This window comes from Orcinus orca, chromosome 9, assembly GCF_937001465.1.
Source record: "Orcinus orca chromosome 9, mOrcOrc1.1, whole genome shotgun sequence".
Lineage (NCBI taxonomy): Eukaryota > Metazoa > Chordata > Mammalia > Artiodactyla > Delphinidae > Orcinus > Orcinus orca.
Window position 1 is genome coordinate 97,198,212 of NC_064567.1, and position 24,471 is coordinate 97,222,682.

The following is a 24,471-nucleotide window of genomic DNA, read 5'->3' on the forward strand; positions in this document are numbered from 1 at the left end:
TATTATGAGCGAATATATTATGACGTGGTCATATGTTTCGACAATATAGCCACATGCTCTCTATATGATACAATCATTTGATAAAAGAAACAAAGAAGGGAATAGTAACACAAAATAAATGCCAAATAAAAATCATTAAAAAGTTGAATGTCAATACCACAAATATTTAATACGAACATTTATCATTCTTAAAACTGAGGTTTATTTTATCATAACAGTTAAAATACACTAAGCAGGCATTACCTTATCCAAAAGCCTTAATCTTTATTTCATGACAAATAGCTCAGACATACAAAAATTTCTTTCCGCTTTCATTGGCGCCGCTGGTCAAATTATCCAGAAAATATCTTCAAGTTGGGCCTTTGTGTGCACATTGCTTCTTATAAGTTCATTTTCTTTTTCATTTCTTCCTTACTTGCCCTGGTTTTGGTTTTGCCATAGAAATCAACATTGTTTCTGCTGCTTCAATTGCTACATCTATTTCTCGTCTCACGTTGAGAAACCTTCACTTTTTCTCTGTGAATTTCTTCTGTTTAATCACATCTTTAAAAAAGTCTATCCATTAATGAGTTTCCCAAAAGAGCGATTTCCTTTTTGTTTGACAGCAAAAAGCTGTGCCTTTCTACTTCATCTAAATAGCAAACTTGAAAGCAATTTATTATTCCGCTTACAACTTCATAATATTCTTCTTTATATAAACAAGTGAGCTTCAGCTGTCATAAAACTACTGTATTCTTCTGGAGGGTTTCTAAAAACTTCTGAACTATTCTTTATAATATATATCCCAGTGTGTTTTGCTCTCTAAAATGACTTGCCTTATTTATTTTGGGCTCTTGAATATTTCTCCTACAAAGGAAAATTTCTCACTGGAGGATTCAACAGTTCTGTAGTTTTTCGTCTACTGAAAATTGTGGAAGAGACATCGTCTTTTCAGGTAACACTGATTGGGTTTGGCTTCATCATCTAAATCAGGTTATTCTTTCATCATGCTGGTTTCTGAATTTCCACTGAATTTCCTTCTCCTGCTATTTGTTTCTGATGCTCCAACTTTCAACCTGTTCACCTTAAGACAAACCTGTTGTCAGAACCAAGTGAAATTTGTGTTTGTGGGACAGCTGCTAAATCACCAGTGATGACGTTCTGAATTTTCTCAGAGTTGCTGCTCCATCACTTCTTGTCATCTGCAGTAATTATCTATGACTTATAAGTTATCTACAAACTTGACAGTTTGGAAGAAAAAAATCGGGTATTATCTCCCAGTTTCTGTGGGTCAGGAATCCCGGAGTGGCTGAGCTCAGTGGCTTTGGCTGAGGTCTCTGCAGAGGCTGCAGTCAAGCTTAAGGCCAGGGCTGCAGGCATGTCAGGCTTGATGGGACAGGCCCTGCCTCAAGCATCACCCTGTGCTTGTTGGTGGGCCTCAGAAGATGCACGCCCAAGTTCACCCACATAGGCCTTTGCACAGGGTTCCTTGATGACATGGCAGTTGGCTTCCCTGTGCTTACTGGACTTGGGTGACTATTTCCTTTCCCATGTTAGGGAAATTTTCCACTATAATCTCTTCAAATGGTTTCTCAGACACTTTCTTCTCTCTTCTTCTTCTGGGACCCTTATAATTCGAATGTTGGTGCATTTAATGTTGTTCCAGAGGTCTCTGAGACTGTCCTTAATTCTTTTCATTCTTTTTTCTTTATTCTGCTCCCTGACAGTTCTTTCCACCATTTGATCTTCCAGCTCACTTATCCGTTCTTCTGCCTCAGTTATTCTGTTATTGTTTCCTTCTAGAGTATTTTTTTTTTTTTTTTTTTTTTTTTGCGGTACGCAGGCCTCTCACCACTGTGGCCTCTCCCATCGCGGAGCACAGACTCCGGACGCGCAGGCTTAGCGGCCATGGCCCACGGGCCCAGCCCGCTCTGCGGCATGTGGGATCCTCCTGGACCGGGGCACGAACCCGCGTCCCCTGCATTGGCAGGCAGACTCTCAACCACTGTGCCATGAGGGAAGCCCCTAGAGTATTTTTAATTTCAGTAATTGTGTTGTTCATCACTGTTTGTTTTGCTCTTTAGTTCTTCTAGATCCTTGTTAAGTGTTTCTTGTATTTTCTCCATTCTCTTTCTGAGATTTTGGATCATTTTTACAATCATTACTCTGAATTCTTTTTCAGGTAGGTTGCCTATTTCATCTTCATTTATTTGGTCTTGTAGGTTTTTACCTTGTTCCTTCATCTGTAACAATATTTTTGTCGTTTCATTTTTGTTTTTTGATTGGTGGTGCTGTATTCCTGTCTTACTGGTTGTTTGGCCTAAGACGTCCAGCACTGGAGTTTGCATGCGGTTGGATAGAGCTGGGTCTTGGTACTGAGGTGAGGACCTGTGGGAGGCCTCACTCCGATGAATATTCCCTGGGGTCTGAGGTTCTCTTTTAGTCCAGTGGTTTGGACCTGGAACTCTCACCATGGGAGCTCGGGCCCGACCTCCGGCCTGGGAACCAAGATCCCACAAGCTTCGTGGCATGGTTTAAAAGGGGGGAAAAAAAAAAGGAAGAAAGAAAGAAAAAAAGGAGCATAAAAAACAATATAAAATTAGAAATATAAAAAGTATATTAGGAAAAATAAAACTATAATTGAAACAACTGCAACAAGGTAAAATAAAACCACAACAGAAAAAAAAAAAAAAAAAGGGTGAGGGGGAACAAGCCAAAAGGAGAGAATAGTAACAAAATATAAAGAATAAAATAAAGTTAGAAAAATAAAAGATTTATTAGGAAAAATAAAAATATAACAAAATCAACAACAATGAATCAACAAGCTAAAACACAACCCCAATCTAAAAGAGGAAAAAAGGAAAAAAAAAAAAAAGCCTTGGCTATGGGGGTGGAGTTTAGGTGGGGGTGGAACTTAGGCAGGGGTGGGGTTAGGGTGGGGTGGGACCTAGGCTGGTTGGGGGGGTGACGTTTGAGCGTGGGGCAGGGCCTAGGCAGGGCGATGTTCAAGGTTGGGGCGGGGCCTCTGCTGAGGACCTGCGTGGAAGGAGAGAGGCAGCACTTGGAAAGGAGGGCCTCTGGAGTGTGGAGTTTGGGAGTTTGGTGGGAAGGCCCTGAGTGAGGGTGTGTGGGTGGGGTTTAGGCCCAGCATGTTGGAGGGGGTCTCAGAGGGGGTCTCCGAGTGTAGAGGTGGGGCACTGTGTGGGGGTGTAGGGGTGGGGCTTGGGCTCTGCATGGCAGGAGGGAGGCTCCGAGGGCAGAAGCTTAGGCCCCAGAGCCCAACAGGCTTCCCAGTGCCTAAGTGGACAGGGAAAGCACTGGCTGCGGTCCCTTCTGTTCCTTCATGCCCCTCCCTCACCATCTCCCCCAGGGTCGCCCCAGATGCAGCAGCTGGACCCCTATCCGTGGGTGGGTCCTGCTATGTGTAGGAACTCCTCCCGTCCCCCAGCCACCCCTCGGGGTGCCGGTTGCGGAGGTCCGGCCTTTACTTTTGCTCCCCCTTCCCTCCCTCCCACTCCCTCAGGACCTGCATGGCTGGAGCGGGCCTCGGTGGGCAGAGGATCAGGCCCAGGATCTCAGCAGTTTCCTGGGGGCCCAAGTGGGCGGGGGAAACCTGGCCCTGCTCCGTTTTGATCCTCTGCCCTCTCGGTGGTTCCCCAATTTACCCCTTTGCGTGTGGGACCCCTTTCCCTCCCACAGCCGCCCCTCAGGGGTGCCAGTCTCATCCAGCCTCCACTTCTCCTCCCCCTTCACTCCCCCCAAGCTCCACATCCTACCTGGTAGCTGGGGGTTCCTCCCGTCCCCTTAGGTGTCCGTGGTCCCCAACCAGTGCCTGGTAGGTGCCCTGGTTGTGAGGAGACGTGAATTCCGCATCCTCCTGGTATGCCATCTTGACTCCGCCCCTAGTGCCTCACCTGTTGATGGACTTTATGGCCATTGTAGTCTTTTGCTAAGAAACTTGCCCTAATAAATTCATTCTTTCAATTTTTTTCTAAACATTTTAGACTTAGATTTAGATTTAGAAAATATGTATCAAATTACCCCTCTCAACTTTTGAATAAATAAAACATATTTTATTACCTTATATCCATATGACTTTGGGAATTTTTGTCTTTTTGAGATTTAGCTCTTATAGCCAAAGTGGGCAAAAGTTTGCAGTGGGGGTAAGTTGATATAGCACTTTTTTTTTTTTTTGACTCAGAACAATGCCTGATAAGTAACAGGCTATGTTGCCCAAAGTCTGATGCTTGCTTGATTGATATTCATAGAAATATGCATATCACTATTTTCTACCAGCATTTCTAAACTTCTTATAATAAGTGCTATTTAGTGCAACTTGGTAACACTTACTATAAGAAGTATTGAGGTAGAGGTGTAATAAAAATAATGAAACAAACAAAAACCTCTTAAAAACAACATCACAGTGGCTTAGCTTTTCTTTCCAGAAAATAGAGGTGAAAAATTTCAAAGTTAAAGCCCACAAAACAAAACAAGATTTAAAAAACAAAAACAAAAAAAAATGAAGAATACCAGATTTTAAGAGAAAGCCTCATTGAAATCTCACTGACAGAACTAGCATATTGGTTTTTTCTCTGTGGTTTCTGAACCCACCCAAATGGCCACACTTTGACCAAGTGACATTTTATTCTGCTTCCATAACTGTTATAATTGTCTGTGACACAAGTAATTTATTATGTGTGGATAACCATTGTGCAGTTGGTCATATATTTTTTACTCTGATCATGCAGCTTCGACCACAGATGATTGTGTGTTTTCTCTTCCTAATGGCTCTGCACAAGCCCAGAGAATTGGGCAAATGAACCAGCTATCTGCAGTGTACACACAAGTTACTTGCTATGGATAACATAAAATATACATATATATACAGAGAGAAGAGTAAAATGAACGCCATTGCTTCAGCAACGATCAGTTTATGGTCTTCCTCACTTCCCCCAGACCTAGATTATTCTGAGCAATTTCAGATATCTCAACAATTGCAAATATTATTTCATGTGTATATATTTCTGAATGTATCTCTAAAAGATAAGAGCTTTTTCTCTTTTTATCTGAAACAATTGGTTGACATTCTATCGCTATAAATTTTGGGGGTGACTTTTCCCTTCCTTTCTCTCCTCCTGTTTCCCCCTCCTCTTTCTTTTCAATTTTTTTTTTTTTTGCAAATTATTTGATAAAGAAACCAGGTCATCTCTCTTATAGAATTTCCCATGCTGCCTTTTGCTGACTGCGTCTCCTTGGTGTGCTTTGACATGCGCTTCTTGCCTCGTGTATTTCCTTTATGGTGGTTAAATAGACTTGATCATATTCAAATCCAATCTTGTGGGAGAATCTTGCAGCATGGTCTCATGAGCACCCAGCAGGTGGTGTCTCTTCTTGTGAAGTGAGCAGCGTGGATATCACTGCAAAAATTTTTCATTTCAGTAGAGTGCAAGGTGAGTTGATGGCAAAACTCCACTGAGAGGAACAATTTCTAGAGAGTGTACATCCCTGCTGGGATATGCCCCAAAATCCACCCCCAAAACAACAAACTAGTATAAAATTCTTTTTTAAATTTAAGTGTAGTTGATTTACAACGTTGTGTTAATTTCTGCTGTACAGCAAAGTGATGATATTTTTAGTGGTGCTATTGGTTTTATTTAAAAACCATCCAAAAGCCATTTTTAAGCTGACAAAATTTTTGCACTCTCTTAATTGTCGATTTTCATTTTTATATTCACCAAACACTAGAAGTGTACCTATTCTAAAGAACCATTACAAAGCTGCTGTTCTGAAACAAGGGGTCCATTCTTCCAGGCGTAACTCAGAAGCTCCTCTTCTGTAGAATCTTTCCTGAATTCTCTACTCACACTTAGCCTTCCCTCCAGGGAAGCAGTGTGAGCTTGTGGCACAGGCAGTAGACAAATTGGATTTGAATCTGGGCTCCACTAGAGTGGACCTTGGTTCGCTTCCTTGTGTTCTCTTAGCCTCTTTTTAAGTATGTTATAGTGAGTAATTGTACCTTCTGTCAGAGTGGGTACCAGGCATAGTTAAAGCTCTTCCCTACATTCTCTGTCCTCTATCTATGCTGCTTCTGTGATTCTTTGAGATTTCACACACACATGTATGCATGTATGTCTGTATGCATATATTCACCTGACACTTTGAACATGGTAGGTCTTTTACTATCAGAATTGTTAAAAGGCAAATATAATTGCTTAGAAACTTATTTCCCAAGTGACTCTTCCATTCTGGGGGTATATTGAGCCTTCAGAGTTCCTGGGAGTTGAAAACTATGGTTTCATTATTTGTGTTCAAGTCCTTTCCTACCAATTACTAACCATGGGACTTGGGGTGAGGCAGTTGGCTGCATCTCTTCTCAGCTGTGGAAATCAGCCACTTTTTCCTGCCAGTCCAAAAATGATTTAGCTACAAACACGACTTAGATGTAACCATGATGAGGGCAAAGACCTTGGTTCACTGTGTATCTCCAATAATAAGAGGTTTGCCTGCAACACAGTAGGTGCACAACTTATGTTGTTGAAAGGATAAATGCAAGGCCGTTGCTCTGCTTCACTGTGGAGGCCATCACTATGTCATGCTCCGCATCATTGCCACCTGTGGACACTGCAGTTCACAGCCCGAGGAGCCATGGTGATGGGCCTGAATGAATGAAATGCTTTCTGTAGAGGGTTCACACTATTTGATGACTCCTATTACTCCTAAATATACATATATGATAGGATATGACATGTAAATCACAATTCCAGTTCTTTACATCAGCAGCCAGATGGATGGATGCTTAATGCTCAAATTTTGAATGCTCTGATTTTTCTTAAACTATTTAAGATCTACTATAATTTTCCAAAAGTAAACTAAAATTTCAGCTTTTTAAGTAAAAGTAATTTTGATTTAAAATTATTTTACTCTTTCTTTTCTCTTAATTACCTACTCCAATCCTGCCCTTCCCCACTTTCCTCTCCCTACTGGTAACCACTAATTTGTTCTTTAGATCTGTGAGTCTGTTTCTGTCTGCTTTATTCATTTGTTTTGTTTTTCAGATTCCACATGTAAGTGATAACATACAGTATTTGTCTTTCTCTGTCTGACTTATTTTACTAAGCATAAAACCTTCTAGTTCTATTCACGTTGTTGCAAATGGCAAAATTTCATTATTTTTTATGGCTGAGTCATATTCCGTTTTGTATATACACCACATCTTCTTTATCCATTCATCTGTTCATGGACACTTTAGGTTGCTTCCATGTCTTGGCTTTTGTAAATAATGCTTCTATGAACATTGGGGTGAATGTATCTTTTCGAATTAGTGTTTCTGTTTTCTTCAGATATATACCCAGGAGAGGGATTGCTGGATCATACAGTAGTTCTACTTAGTGGCTGCACTAATTTACATTCCCACCAACAGTGCACAAGAGTTCCCTTTTCTCCACATCCTCATCAACATTTTCTATTTGTGGCCTTTTCGAGGATGGCCATTCTGACAGGTGTGAGGTGATATCTCATTGTGGTTTTGATTTGCATTTCTCTGATGATTAGGGATGCCGAGCATCTTTTCAAGTGCTTGTTGGCCGTCTATCTCTATATCTTAGGAAGAATGTCTGTTCAGGTTTTCTGTCCAATTTTTAATCAGGTTGTTTGTTTTTCTGATATTGAGTTGTATATGAGCTGTTTGTATGTTTTGGATATTAACCCCTTATTGGTCATATCATTTGTGAATATTTTCTCCCATTCAGTAGGTTTTTTTAAATTTTGTTGATGGCTTCCTTTGCGGTGCAAAAGCTTTGAAGTTTAATTAGGTCCCATTTGTTTATTTTGCTTTTGTTTTCTTTGCCTTAGGAGACAGATCCAAAAAATTATTGCTAAAATAAATGTCATACAGTCCTCTGCCTATGTTCTCTTCTAGGAGTTTTATGATTTCAGGTCTTACATTTAGGTCTTTAATCTATTTTGAGTTTATTTTTGTATATGGTATAAGAAAATATTCTAATTTCCTTCTTTTATGTATAGCTGTCCAGTTTTCCCAGCAACACTTATTGAAGAGACTGTCTTTCCTCCATTGTAAATTCTTGCTTCTTTTATTGCAGATTAATTGACCATAAGTGTGTGGGTTTATTTCTGGGCTCTCTGTTCTGTTCTATTGATCTATGTGTCTCTTTTTTTTGTGCCAGTACCATGCTTTTTTGATTGCTGTAGCTTGGGAGTGTAGTCTGAATTCAGGGAGAATATAGTAAGTCCCCTACATATGAGTGAGTTCTGTTCCAAGAGTGCATTCATAAGTCCAATTTGTTCATAAGTCCAACAAAGTTAGCCTAGGTACCCAACTAACACAATCAGTTATATAGTACTGTACTGTAATCGGTTTATAATACTTTTCACACAAATAATACACAAAAAATAAAAAAACACAAGAAATAAAGGAAACATTGTTAATCTTACAGCTCAGTACCTTGAAAAGTACAGTAGTACAGTACAACAGCTGGCATCCAGGGGCTGGCATTGAGTGAACAGGCAAGAAGAGTTACTGACTGGAGGAGGGAGAGGAGGTGGGAGATGGTAGAGCTGAAGGATTGTCAGCAATAGGAGATGGAGGGCAAGCTGCAATTTCACTCACTCTTGACATGAATGGCATAGGTTCTGGTTCCTTGCTGGATTCAATTCTATCTACCCTCTTGAAAAAATGATCCAGTGTTGTCCGAGTAGTAGCTCTTTCTTTCTTAACAGATGACACGGTAGCACTGGATTACATTCTGAACAGCTGCTGCAACCTTCGTGTATTGTTCTTCGCTTGGGTCCTGTGCCTCAAAAACTAACAGTGCCTCCTCACATAAAGAAAATCCCCTTGCCATTTGCTGCGACATGAATCTCTTTGGTTCTTCAGTTACTTCTTCTTCCTCTTGTTGCTCCACTCAATTATTTTTACTTTTGTTTCCATCATTATCATTTGGCACTGCTTAGCAGTACCAGCTGCATCACCGCTGCTTTTACGCTTGCTTCTAGACATCCCGGGCTTGAAATAAAGATACTGTACTACTGTACTCTGTATAGTACTGTACAGTAAAGTATACAAAAGCACAACCACTTGTAGAGGATACACATACGTGACAATGTACTCCAGACACGTGAACTAACTTATGTGATTGGACATGCGAACGGACGTTCGCATCTTTGAAAGTTCGCAACTGGATGGTTTGTATGCAGGGGAGTTACTGTAAATTATTTTATTCTTACTTGTATTTTTTTCCCTTAATAGATATTTGGAAAGTTTAGATAAAATAACTTTTTGGAAAACATACCGACAATTTCTGTATTCTTTGCATTTACTTCAAGTTAAATTTTTGAGGAGAATGCATTCAATTTTGCACACTTTGAATTAATGACGTCTTATTTCTCAAGCCTTTAGATCAAGTGTTGGCAAACTACAGCAGGAGAGCCAGACCCCGTGCAGTGCCTGTGTTGTTGAGAGTTGGTGCACACCACATCTGCTCTTTGGCACGTCTGCGACTGCTTTGCTCTGCAGCGGCAGAGTAGCTCCTTGCTGAGGAGTTGCAGAGAACCTGCGGCCACCAAGCCTAAGTAGCTACTATGTGGCTCTTATCAGAAAAAGTTTGCCAACCCTGAATTAGATCCTCACTGTCTACAAAATAGAAAAATATTGATTAAAATGATAGAACTTATGATTTCATAGAAATAAAATCTGTACATTAATATGTGTCCATTAACTCATCTGAATATGGCTACCCCATGAAAAGGATATCCGAGTATACACAGTAATACTAATTATATTCACTAATTGATGGCGTTTTGCTGATTTTCAGTCATATAAAGACCCACTTTATACGTATTTTTGTTTTGTCATTGAGAAAGTATAATTGTCAAGAAAATAAAATGGGATAGATTTTAATTGAAGAGATTGTTTGATTTATAACTTAAAAAAATAAGGTATATAGTGTGTTTTTTCACTTTGGCCTTGGGCCTTCTAAATGCTAGGGCTGGTCCTGGCTGTATGCTATGGTTTAGAAATTAAGCAACTTTGATTTCACAAATCTTATGTAATTTTCACTATGTAACAAGAATTGTCACTACACAAAGAAACTGAGTTAAATTAAAATTGAATTATGTTAAAATATTGAAATTGGAGTGGTGCTATATTTTAGAAAGTTGATAACTATTAACCCTTTAAATGCAAATATATCATAAATGAACCCATTTATGCTGGACTATAAGTAACCCATGTATGTTGGGACCCAGTCATAATTCTACTACCCTTTCAAGGGTTCTCTTGAGATGTTTGGTGAAATTGCATAGCTACCAGTTTCCTAAAAGGCTTGGCATATGATGGGACAATTTTTTCATATAATCTAGGAAATTTTTTCCAAACATCAGCCATTCTTCTACTACAATCATTTTTCCCCCATGTATCGGTATTGCCTGCACTATAATTTACACTTGAATTGACACATTTTAATTATATAAATTTATTTTAAACATTATATTAGTGCCATAAATAAAATAAGAATTACTTATTATAATAATTAAATATTTATATAGGTAAAACAATTTAAAACATTGTTTTTCACATAAATTATTTGGATGCCACCAGTAGTACATAGAACACACTTGGAGAACAAATGAGCTATATAAACTTGAATGTGTCTCTACCCCACCCATCTACCTTACCAAGCCACATGTAACTAGAATAATACAGATGCATTAGATTAATCATATTTGAGATGCTTTTAACTAACACTTACTTTCATTCCTGTTATTTTCATGTAAGAGCTCACGATTGAATCCAAACTGGCAAATAAGATGTTTTATTCTCCTACTTGTCAAATATACTTTCACAATGCCAAACTGAAAGGTATGTGTAATCTGTGGTTTTTAATGACTAGAAGGGTCTTCTGTTGGTGGCCCAGCTTATCAGGTAACTATAGTTAAGGAACAAACCATTCATAAATCAGTGCTGTAAAACAATAAGAAGTTATGACTTGGACTTCCCTGGTGGTGCAGTGGCTAAGAATCTGCCTGCCAGTGCAGGGGACATGGGTTTGAGCCCTGGTCCGGGAAGATCCCACATGCCGCGGAGCAACTAAGCCCGTGCGCCACAACTACTGAGCCTGCGTGCCACAACTACTGAAGCCCACCTGCCTAGAGCCCGTGCACCACAGCAAGAGAAGCCACAGTAATGAGAAGTCCGTGCACTGCAATGAAGAGTAACAGCTGCTCACCGCAACTAGAGAAAGCCCACGAGCAGCAAAGAAGACCCAATGCAGTCAAAAATAAATAAATAGATCTATTTTTTAAAAAAGTCATCACTATTAGTGAGTCAGCAGATCAGCCGGGAATGCCTGCTGTTCTGGGCTGAGTGTGGCTGATGTCAGCTGGGCTTACTTGTTCTGCAGTGGGCTGGTGGGTCAGTGACTCTGGGATGGATCCCCTCACAAATCTGGTGGTTGGCTGGCTATAGACTAGGGGAATGGAGACCCCTGGGCTTTGTGTCCTCCATTTTCCATCAGGTGAGCCCAGGCTGGTTCTCATAACGCTGTGGGAAACCTAACACAGTAGGTCTAAACACGCAATGTCTCTTGAGGCCTTGGAACTGGTGAATCATCATTTTCTCCATATTTGGTTGGCAGAAGTGGGTCATAAGGCCATCTCAATTCAAGGAGTGGGAAAACAGACTCCATTTCTGGATGGAAGGAATGGCAAAATTACACTGCAAGGTCTGAGGATACAGGAGGTAAGGACTGAAGAAGTGCAGTCAGTTTTGCAATTAATCTACCACAGCCAGCAACATTCATATGAGCAGTAATACATATATATATAATTTTATATTTTTTACTTATTTAAAAATCTTTGTTTCTTACATAAAGTGTTTGAAGGGAATAACACTTAAAAGGTAAAAATGAAACATAAAAAGTGGCATAAAATAAAAGATAAGAACTATATAAGAAATGAATTTAATATGTTATAGCCAAAACCTTCAGTGAGTAAAGGTAAGATACATCCCAGCCATTTACTATGCCCAGGGTTTCTGATCATTTTTTTGTTTTTTGAGTGCTTTTGAGGGTCTAGCCCATGAAGCCAGGGGTCTTCCTGGGGTCCCCTGGATGCTTCTGGGAACGTGGCTTCTGTTATCAAGCACCCCATCTGGCAGTCAAGTAAGTCAGCCACTGCCAGAACTCCAATTGTGGAGAAGAATCAAATGCTTCTCTGTGTGCCTCCTGGGCTTCAGGTAAATGAGGTCATGAGGGCAGATAGCTGAGTGGGCATCACTTCCTTTCCTATCCCAAGACCTCAGCTTCAAATACGGCTCATCCAGAACCATCCCTACCAACATGTCAGGTGTGGAAGGAAGCTCAGGGTGCAATGTCCTATGGAGACAAGGAAGCAGGTGTTAACACACCAGGCACTCATTCTCCAGTGATAACACCTCAGGAACAAAAGCGTGAGTTATAACTCATGAATTTCTCTTCAGCTATCACACAATAAAAAGACTGGATTTACCGCCCTTCCTTAAAACACCTACATAACCAGCCAAAATATATGGAACAAGAGGTTTGAGATATAGAACAACAGGCAGATCAAGGAATGGATCCCTTAGAGAAGGTAAGTGAATGAGGTGAGCCCCACAAGTGCCCAGCTCCTCAGGATGGGAGGGGAGATCCCCAATGTAGCCCAACGATATCACTGAGTGAAGGGACAGAGTTTAAGTGTGTGGAGTAGCAGATCCAAGCCTGGGAGAAGCGAGCACATTGAAGACCAGCAGCTCAATCCAGGTGAGCACAGCTCTGTGAATACGTGTGAAGAAACTCCCAGAACAGGGAAGGAACCAGCATAAAGGAGGACCTGGAGAAACGCCCAGAGTTTACACGGGCTGGTGATAGTTTGTGATCCCACCAGCGAGAGCAGAAAGACCTCCTGATACATGAGCCACATACAAAGTTCTCAAGAAAGTGCTTCTTTTGTAATGGGGTCAAATTAGCCCTAAACCAAATGGACGTATTAAAGAAAAGACCCAAATCCAATGATGAATTATTAATTCTCTAAAATGAAAATTACACTGAATGAGATTAACAGCAGATGAGAGGGTGCAAAAGAGAGAAGTTTAGTGGACTTAAAGGAATAGCAATAGACACTCTCCAAAATAAAACACACACAAAGGAAAAGAAAGACTGAAAAACGGAACTGAGTAACAGTGAGCTATGGGACACGTGGTTGAGCACATCTGTCATCAGAGTTCAAGAAGAGAAGAATAAGGGAGAAATAAAAAAAATGAAGAAAGGGCATTTGAAAATTTTCCAAATTTAATGAAAGCTGTATTCCAATTCCAGAAAGCTCAACAAATTCCAAGCAGAAGAAACATGAAGATAAGCACACCAGGAAATATTACAGTAAAACTGCTAAAAATCCATGACAAAGAGAAAATATTAAAGGCAGCCAGAGGAAAAACACAGATTATGTATTGAGGAGCAAATGTGAACATGACAGGGAGGCATCTGAAACAATGTAAACCAGGAAACAGTGGCACCACATCCTTAAAGCACTGAAGGAAAAAAGCTGTCAAACTTACAATCCCATACATACAAAAAAAATTTTTTTAATCAGGAAAAAATAAATACTTTTTTCTCAGCATGCAAAATCCTAGAGCAGTCATTGCCAGCAACCAGCACTACAAAACACATTAGAGAAAGTTCTTTAAGGAAAGGAAAATGACTCCAGATAGAAATTAGGATGTGCAAAAAAAGAACAAAGAATGCTAGAAATTATATATATATATACACACACACACATATATATGTATATACATATATATATAATATGCTTTTTTCCCCATTTAAAAAAATCTCTGTAATGCTAATTGGCATTTTAAAACAAAACATATAACATATTTTGAAATAAAATTCCCTCCAATGATAGTACAAAGTCTGGGAGGGATGGAAGTACACTGTTGTAAGATTCTTCGATTCTAGGTGAAATGGCATAATAATATTTGAAGTTAGACTGAGATAAGTTGGAGATATATGTTGTAAAGCCTAGAACAACGACTTAAAAAGAGAGGGATATAGCACGATATTCGAATTATATTCTATTAAATTAGAATCATAAAAAGTATTCGATTACTCCAAAAATTTCAGGAAAAGAAGAAAAAGGCAACAAAGAAAACATGGGAAAAGAGAAAAATAGCAAGATGGTGGATTTAAACCAAACCATATCAATAATCACATTGAATATGAATGTCCTCAACATTCCTATTAAAAGGCAGAGATTGTCAGGTTATATATGATCAAATCCCAACAATATACTCCTTGTACAAAGGCACTTTAAATAGAAAGACCCACAAAATTAAGAATAGAAAGACTCTTAATTTTAATAGATTAAAATTAAGAGGATGAAAATACATACCATGCTAAACACTAATCAAAAACAGTTGTAATAGCTATATTAATGTCAGGTAAAGTAGACATCAGAGTAAGAAGTATTATGAGGAACAATGAAGATTATTTCATAATTGTAAAGAGGTCAATTTGTGAAGAGGATGTAACAATCCTAAATGTCTGTGTAACTAATAACAGAGTTTCGAAGTATATGTAGCAAAAGTGATGGATCTGTAAGGAGAAATAGACAGTAGTATAGTCAAAGATTTCAGTCCTCTCTCTAGAACAGATAGACCAAGAGGAAAGAAAAATCAGTAAGTGAATTACACTGTCAGCCAACTTGACCTAATTAACATTTATAGAACATTCTTCCCAATAAGAGTAGACTATATTCTTTTCAGGTGCATATGAACATTTACCAAGATAGACCATATTCTGAGTTATAAATAAACATTAAAGGCTTCAAATTATACAAAACAAATTCTATAACAAAGGTACAATTACATTTTAAATCAGTAACATATCTGTAAAATGCTCAATATTGAAAACTAAAAAAAAAAAAAGTTCTACATGTCACACCAGTCAAAGAAGAAATCACAAGGAAAATTAAAACTATTTAAAACTGTGAAGCTAAGATGTGGACTTTCTATCAAATATTTGTTTAGTCAGGAATACCAATGATTTTCAACCAATAACACAGTAGTGAAATAATGATCTCCTGAACGTAAACATGAGATGACTCATCTCTTTGCCCTCCACTCGTGGTAGAGAGATTTTATTTATTGAATGAATGATTGGAGGAATGTATAAAATTACAGCTCATTCTCAAGGCCTGAGGGTTGAGAATAATGATGAGTCACTCCCGGTTTTAATATTCCACATTTCAAAACCAATATTTTTTCAGTATTATTATGGGTGCCATCATTACTATTGTTAGCATATGGGAGTTCTTTGTTCTAAAACAACAAAATATACTCTCACGTTACTATTATAATTTGTATAATTGTTACATTGAACCCATATTTCTTAGAGTAGGAATATATTTGTTTTTATTCTTGCATGTATTTAGCTCCAGGAAATTTAATTATTCTTTCAGAAGCTGCACTTCTCAATTGATGTTTATAAACCTTTGTTTCAATGCCTGCCTTAAATTAGGAAAGTTCATAGTGTGGTCTTCTGGACATTTCACAAGGCAGTTCAGTCTGTGACACCGGTAAAGAAACACTAAATTGGTTGATATTCAAAGTCCTTCCCTTTATGCTGACTGTTTAAAATAGGTTTTTTTCTCATTTTATCAAAATACTTTACAGATAATCTAATATGTGCCAAGCCTTAGGATAAATATTAGAAAGCAAACATTAATAAAATACTTTTTACTTTAGAAACAATTTGAAAATGGAACAAAATATCAATAGGTAATTGTACCTGGAATGGGTGAGTGAGGAGCTTGGACAATTCTCTTCCTCCCCCCAAATAATATTACTGGACAAAAACAATCATCTCAGGACGCTAAAGTCGATCAAAGGCATACAATGAATTGAGAATCATTCATTCAAGAAAAGCTACTGAACCTCAGTTAAAAACAGTAGGAATCTGTGCTATTTCAGCTTGGGGGTGCAGCCATTTTCCCCTCACCTCTTATGTTACCCAAATCATGGGGCAACCCATGAGAACAGGCATCCCTGCTGCCAGATGAGGATGACTTGATTTGCAGTGGGGTGTGGAAAAACCCAAGCCCCCAGGGGCATTGTCAAAAGTAATAGAAATTTCAATGGCAAATAATCAGAGAATGCTTGAGGTTGCAATACTGACTGGGATGTGCAACACACTGGTAGAACTTCAAGACATGTAGCAGAGATACTTGGAACATGAGATGACTGTAATGGGTCTTGCTAAGCAGCCTCATATCTTTGATGGTATTGAAAGCTGTATATATGTGCAAGACTTCACACACGCTCAGGAAAGATAGAGCAATTCCCAGCTACCTACTCATTGTTGAATTAATGTGAGGCCTTGCACATGCAGAAAGCAGAAGCTGGGAAGACTTGTAAAATGCCTGGACTTAAAATGCATTTCCCAAACCAAACACAGATCTACTGGGAAAGGGTGGGAATCTCACTGACTCAAGGATTTTAAGCAACACCTTTGATGTTGCCATGATGACCCAGAGGCAAGCCCTAGGAAGCTGGATTAAAAATAAAAACAATTTTCTTTTGGTACAGCCACTATGGAAAACAGTATGGAGGTTCCTTAAAAAACTAAAAATAGAGTTACCATACGATCCAGCAATCCCACTCCTGGGCGTATATCCAGAAAAGATGAAAGCTGTAATTCAAAAAGATACATGCACCCCAATGTTCATAGCAGCACTATTTACAAAAGCCAAGATATGGGAGTAACCCAAGTGTCTATCAACAGATTAATGGAAAAAGATGTGGTACATATATACAAGGGGGTATTACTCAGCCATAAAAAATGAAATAATGCCATTTGTAGCCACATGAACATGGGGGTACATGTACCTTTTGGAATTATAGTTTTGCCCAGGAGTCGGATCATACGGCCACTCTATTTTTAGTTTTTTGAGGAACCTCCATACTGTTTTCCATATTGGCTGTACCAATTTACATTCCCACCAACAGTGTACAAGGATTCCCTTTTCTCCACTCCCTCACCAACACTTGCTGTTTGTGGTCTTTTCGGTGATAGCCGTTCTGACAGGTGTGAGGTGACATCTCATGGTTTGCCTTTTTCTGATGATTAGTGATGTTGAGCATATTTTCATGTGCCTGTTGGCCAACTGTATGTTTTCTTTGGAGAAATGGCTATTCAGGTCTTATGCCCCTGTGTGTTTTTGATATTGAGTTGTGTGAGCTGTTTATATATTTTGGATATTAAACCCTTATTGGTCATATCATTTGGAAATATTTTCTCTCATTCAGTAGGTTTTTTTGTTTTGTTGACAGTTTTCTTTGCTGTGCAAAAGCTTTTAAGTTTAAATAGATCTCATCTGTTTATTTTTACTTTGGTTACCATTGCCCTAGGAGACAGATCCAAAAGAAATATTGCTACAAATTATGTCAAAGAGTGTTCTGCCTGTGTTTTCTTCTAGAAGTTTTATGGTTTCAGGTCTTATATTTAGATCTTGCATTTTTAAATTTTAGAATGTCAATTTAATTCCTATATATATATATATATATATATATTTGCTGAAATATTTTATCTTTTTAACAATTTATCCTACTTTTCCTCTACATTAATAAACATATTTATTGCAGTTATTTTTAAATCTCCAAATCTAAATTAATTTTGAATGTGCGTGTAGTGTCCTCTTTTCACCCCACAGTCCATCCTCTTCTTACATAACTAATCATTTTTTAATTGAAGCTCAGATATATTAAAAAACTATAGAGGTTCCAGATTATGCTGTCTTCCACCAGAAAGATGTTTTTCCGTTTCCCTGATCATCTTAATTCAGTCATGAATGGAAGAGAGTCAAGGGTGAGTTGCAGTTGTGGTAAGGCTCAGTTTTCCTCTGGTATATTCTCATTTTTAGATTGGGACCTCTTGAGCTAAGTGAGATCAAGGCATACTATTGTTTCCTCATCAACAAGACACAGGGAGGATTTCCACTATAACTTTGAAAGTTGTACTTAACTCTTCAGCTTTTCAGTACATGGAGTATGAAAATACTTTGGTAAAGTTCTTGAAGAAGAGATCAGTTGTGCGTCTGAGGTTCCTCCAGCCAACAATTTTATTGCTCCAGCTCTGGTCAGGAACCAAAAGTTCTGTTGATTTTCCAGTCCTGTAGCGGCAGCCTCCGCCAGGATTCAGCCTTGTGTTCTCAGCCTCTGGTCATGAGTAATAATTTTAATAGCAAAAGTTGTTAAATAGTAGACTTTTTATTTTAAAAATTGCATTATACTTCTCTTTAAAAATTACCCTAAAACACAAAGAAAGCTGAAAAGCAATGCAATCCCCAACAGGAACTCATGAACATACCTAAAAAGGACTCCAATGACCACAGGTCTGAGAAAGGACCTCCAGGCCATAATTCTTCAAGTATCATGACAACTTGAGAGACAACCTGATGTTTGTGACTTGGTGCCCTGATCTTTCATCAACACTGTTTGGTAGCCCAGAGAAGCAGAGTAGGAAAGTAAAGGAGGAGGCATACTGACATGCCATCATTGTGGAGAGCAATGCCTAGGTAAGAAAATACAGGGGAAAGTAGTAATACTCTGAGTTAAACTAAGTTAAAGTCACCTGTCTTGGTTGGCTTGGGAGATGATAAGAATTATAACCCACAAAAATGTAACTCAGCGACAAAGAAATTCACTTTGAACCAGGAAGCATACCTTGTGGTGTGAAACACTGTTTCGCTCGTTCGAAGATGCGTGAAGATCTAAAGATGTGTATATCCATGCAAAACTACCGTTGAGTCGCTATTCAAATTCTACATTATCGGACACTTCATGAAAGAAGAGCAGAACAGACATTCTTCTCAGAGAATATTCACCAAGAGAGACCATTTTCTGGACACAATTTAGCAAATTTAAAGAAAAGAAACCAAAAATGTATGTTTTAATTAAACAACAGAAATTAAACTAAAAACTAATAATGTAAAGCTAGCTGGAAAATTCCTAAATATTTGGATAGTAAGAATACACATTAAAATAACTCATGAATCAAAGAGTTATTAGAAGAAATTAAAAATATTAATAACTAAATAAAAATGAAAATACAACATCAAAATGTGTAAATGCAACTAACACAGTGCTTAGAAGGGAATTTATAGTATTAAATGTATATATTAGAAAAGCAGAAATGTATTGGTAACCCAAGAATCCACCTTAAGAAACTATAGAATGAAGAGGAAATTGAACCTACAGCAAGCAGAAGAAAGGAAGTTCAAGAAATTAGAGCCTAGATCAATGGAAAACAGGAAAATAGAGAAAATCAACAAAGCTAAAAATAAGTTCTTTGAAAAGATCACTAAAATTAATAAACTTCTAGCCAGGTTAACCAAGAAAACAGAATATACAAATTCCCAACATCAGGAATGAAAATGGGATCATCAGTACTGACCCACATGCCATTAATTTGATAATTTACATGATATGGACTGATTCCTTGAAAGATTCAAACTACTAAATTACCAAACTAACTCAAGCAAAAATAGATACTCTGACTCTCCTTACTTTTACTAAAGGAGTTGAATAGTCATTAAACACACAGCAGAAAAGGAGTTGTCAGGCCCATATAGTTTCACAGGTGAATTCTACCAAGCACTTGATCCTACACAGTTTCTTCCAGAAAATAGGAGAGAACACTTCTTAACTGATTTTATGATGCCAGAAGTACCCTAATACCAAGACCAGATAAAATTATTACAATAAAGAAAACAAACAAAACTACAGGCCAATATCTTTCATTAACATAGACAAAATAGACAGAAATCTTTAACAAAATATTAGCAAATACAATTGGTTGTGTTAAAAAGGATAACACAGAAATCAGTGTCTTGAAAAGATACCTGCACTCTCATGTTTATTTCAGCATTATTTCAATAGATATGGAAACAACCTAAATGACTGTAGACAGGTGAATGAAGAAAATGTGATTTATATATATAATATTATAATGGATTATTTTTCAGCATTATGAAGAAGGAAATCTTACCATTTTCTTTCTTTCTTAAATTAATTGATTATTTATTTATTTTTGGCTGCATTGGGTCTTCGTTGCTGTGTGCGGGCTTTCTCTAGTTGCTGCGAGCCGGGGCTACTCTTCGCTGTGGTGCACGGGCTTCTCACTGCAGTGGCTTCTCTTGTTGTGGAGCACGGGCTCTAGGCACACGGGCTCAGTAGTGTGGCACACGGGATTAGTTGCTCTGCGGCATGTGGGATCTTCCCGGACCAGGGATCGAACCTGTGTCCCCTACATTGGCACGCAGATTCTTAACCACTGTGCTACCAGGGAAGTCCTAAATCTTGCCGTTTTCACCAACATAGATGAACCTGGAGGACATTATGCTAAGTGAAATAAGCCAGATGAAGAAAGACAAATACTGTGTGATTTCACTTATATATGGAATCTAAAAGTGTTAAACTCACAGAAACAGAGAGTAGATTGGTGGTTACGAGGGTTTGGGGAGGAGGGGGATTTGGGGATATGTTGGTCCAGGGGTACAAAATTTCAGTTACACAATAAAAATACATGATTATAACTCGTTCAGAAAACGCATCTGACAAATATCAAAACTCATTTATGACAAAAGTTTTCCAAAAAAAACCTAGAAATATAGGGGAAATTTCATAACTTAATAAAGGGTATACATAAAAAAAATCCCTTACAACTAAACATCATATGTACTGGTGAGAGAATGAACATGTGCTTTCTAAAATAAGGAACGAGGCAATAATGTTGTTTTCCCACCACAATTATGGAACATCATACCAAAAGTTTTAGCTACTATAATAAGACATTGAAAGATCTACAGATTGGAAATGAAGAAGTAAAGCTTTTTCTTTATTCTTAGACAACATGATAATCTATTGATAAAGACCCAAAGAAAACTACACATTCTCCAGGAGAAAAGGAGAAAAAGAATCTGAGGAACAAGTGGCAGAGGAAGAATATCCACCTGAGAACCTGCTGTTTTGAAGCAGATGAAAATGGTGACCGCAGATCTTCTTGTAAGACAAGTTTAAATTCTGGTCAGTGAGCACTGGATATCAACAAAAGAACAAAGCACAATCCACAGCAAGCATATGAGATTAAAAAGTATCTGTGCACTGGGAAACGAAGCACTAAAATTCTTTTTAAAAAGGGAACTAAAAAAACACAGTAGAAGACTTTAATTCACTAAGAGATAAAGTGGAAAAAATGAGTTTGAAGAAATAATAAGCACATTATCAAGGCAAGTCTAATTGATATATGATAATTTCTATAGCTTGAAAATAGAAAATACACTTTCTTTACAATTGCCCATGGAAATTCATGATAATGGACCACATATCTGGTCAAAAAACTCCATATAGTAGAAACAGGATAATGTTCTCTGACCTCCATGCACTACAACCACAAACTGATAAAGTAATTTAAAACAAAACCCTACCACCTAGAATTTAAAAATACTACTGATAAAAAGCAAAACTATCTTTACATCTCCCCTTGGAAACTAAATTCATTTGGAAGAATATAAAAAAAAATGAACAAAATACTGCACATAGGAGTTATGAATTATAACATTATTAAGGAGGAAATTTATGTTATTAAATACAAGAATTAATGTAAAAGTGGAAAACATATATAAATTGATTGGGAATCTTATTTAAGGATCTGTGGCTAAAAACAACACAATAAATCCAAGAAAAGAGAATGGAAGGATTGAGATAGAGACAAATGAAAATTAGTGAGTCATAAAAGAGAAAATGTTAAAAAAAAATATTAACAATAAAAATAATTTAGCCAACTCTTTCATGAAAAAATAATCAAGTATCTACTTGTCTTAAAATTCTCAGAGGAATTCTATCTAGCATACCTTAAAAATTAGGCTATTTTAACGATATTTAAATTATTGTAAAATTTGAAAGAAATTAAACTTTTTTGGAAACCAGCATAGTATCACTACCCAAACTCTTAAACATATACTCAGCCATAAAAAGAAACGAAATTGAGTTATTTGTAGTGAGGTGGATGGACCTAGAGTCTCTCATACAGAGTGCGGTAAGTCAGAAAGAGAAAAACAAATATCATATGCTGACACATATATATGGAAGCTAAAAAAAAAAAAAAGTTCTGAAGAACCTAGGGGCAGGACAGGAATAAAGACGCAGCCGTAGAGAATGGACTTGAGGACGCGGGGAGGGGTAAGGGTAAGCTGGGACGAAGTGAGAGAGTGGCATGGACATATATACACTACCAAATGTAAAATAGATAGCTAGTGGGAAGCAGCCACATAGCACAGGGAGATCAGCTCGGTGCTTTGTGACCACCTAGAGGGGTGGGATAGGGAGGGTGGGAGGGAGACGCAAGAGGGAGAAGATATGGGGATGTATGTATATGTATAGCTGATTCACTTTGTCATATAGCAGAAACTAACACACCATTGTAAAGAAATTATACTCCAATAAAGATGTTAAAAAAAATAGTTGCTTAGGGCTAGGTGTAGAGCAGGTGACATGAAAATTAGAAGGTGACAGCTACAGGGTACTGGGTTTCTTCCAGGGTGATGAAATGTACTGAAATTGATTGTGGTATGGTTGCACAACTGGGTGAATATACTAATAATTAATTAACTGTATACTTACAATGAGTGAATAATATGGTATGTGAATTATATCTCAATAAATCTCCTCCAAAAAAAATACTAAAAAACTGTAGTCCAACTTCATTTATGAACATAAATGCAAAAATCCATAAATACTATTAGAAAGCCAAAGCCAGGAGCACAAGAAAAATATATTCTAAATAAGAGGAATTTATTTCAGGAATAGTTCAATATAATAAGACAATGTGTTAGTGTAATATAACATGTCACAATACAATACAATATAATATGTTCTAATTCATCACATAGAAGAAAATAATATTGTTACCAACATAGATGCTGAAAAGGCAATGAAAATATGCATCCCTTCTTCTTTATAAAGGAAACAAAAACTTTTAATGAAATTAGAATAAAAAGATTCTCATTTTATAAGATGAAATAGCTAGTGTTATACATCATGAGAAGACATTTTGAGATTTTCAGGAAAGTCCTGGAGGTACTAGTGATGAAAAGAAATTAGAGAAAATATTGAGGTGTAAAAATTGGAAAAGAACAAGTCAATTTGTATTCACTGGAAATGATATAATTGTATACAGGGAAAATTTGAAAACTGAAAATTATAAAACGTAATTATAAAACAATATAGAAAGATAGCTGAGTACAAATATATAAAAATCATATCCCTCATGCGTCAAAAAGAACCAGTTAGAAAATATATCAAAGAATATATTTCATATATAACAGAAAACACATTATGAAAAAGTATTAAAAATAAATTTACAATGAGCTAAGAAACTAACAAACTTAGAAAACAACACGCTGAGTTTCAATATCCCCTGGACATTATATCTTTCCACATTAACTTAAAACTTTAGCATGATCACAATGAAATACTGCACTTTTAAAAATTTTTTTTACATTTGACAAGTTGGTTCTAAAATCTCATGTTAAGGAGTAAAACTATACAGAAATATTTTGAAAAATGGAGAATGAAAAAGGGGCACTGGCCCTAAGCAGATAGAACAACATATTATAAAGCTATTATAATTAAAACAATGTGACAGAGATCTGTGAATAAATAGCATAAACAATAGAATGGAATAGAGTCCAAAAATAACACAAACAGAAACATATAATCTAGAAAATGAGCTGGGAAGTGATAGATTTTCCATAAATGACATTGAGAAACTATTGGAAATTTGACACTTAGTTCATTTCTTACAGCAAAATAAATTTCAGATGAGTAAATTGTTTAAATACAAAAATAATGTCCTAAAAATACTAGAAGTAAACATGGAAAAACACTATTTTTAACAGTCTTAGAGTAGAGATAGCATGTATCAGCCTATAAGACATTTGAGGAAAGATTCATAAATTTGAATGCCAATATAGGAAATACATTTCACTCCTTATCACAAAAAGTGAGTTTCCTTGATATTAAAATATCTCCTAGAAAAAGACAAACACAACCTCTAGATAAATGTATAATAGCCCGAGCAGTTTACAGAAAAGACATAAATGTTTAAATATTTGACAATAAGTTCAGCCTCACACAGAACAAGAGAAATCTTTTATTTTTAATTTAAGAGATTGTCAAAAATATATTTTGGAAAAACTCGTAAATTACATCCTCTCATAAATTTATAGTTCATGTATAAATTGCTAAAACATCTATGGACAATAACTGAGAAATATCCATTGAAGCAAAAATATTCTATTTTTACAGAACAATTCTAGTGTTGAGGGTTTATCCCACAGAAAAATTTTACGCTCTTCTGAAGTGACAGATGTGCCAGAATACTAGGGCACCGTTGTTATCAATTT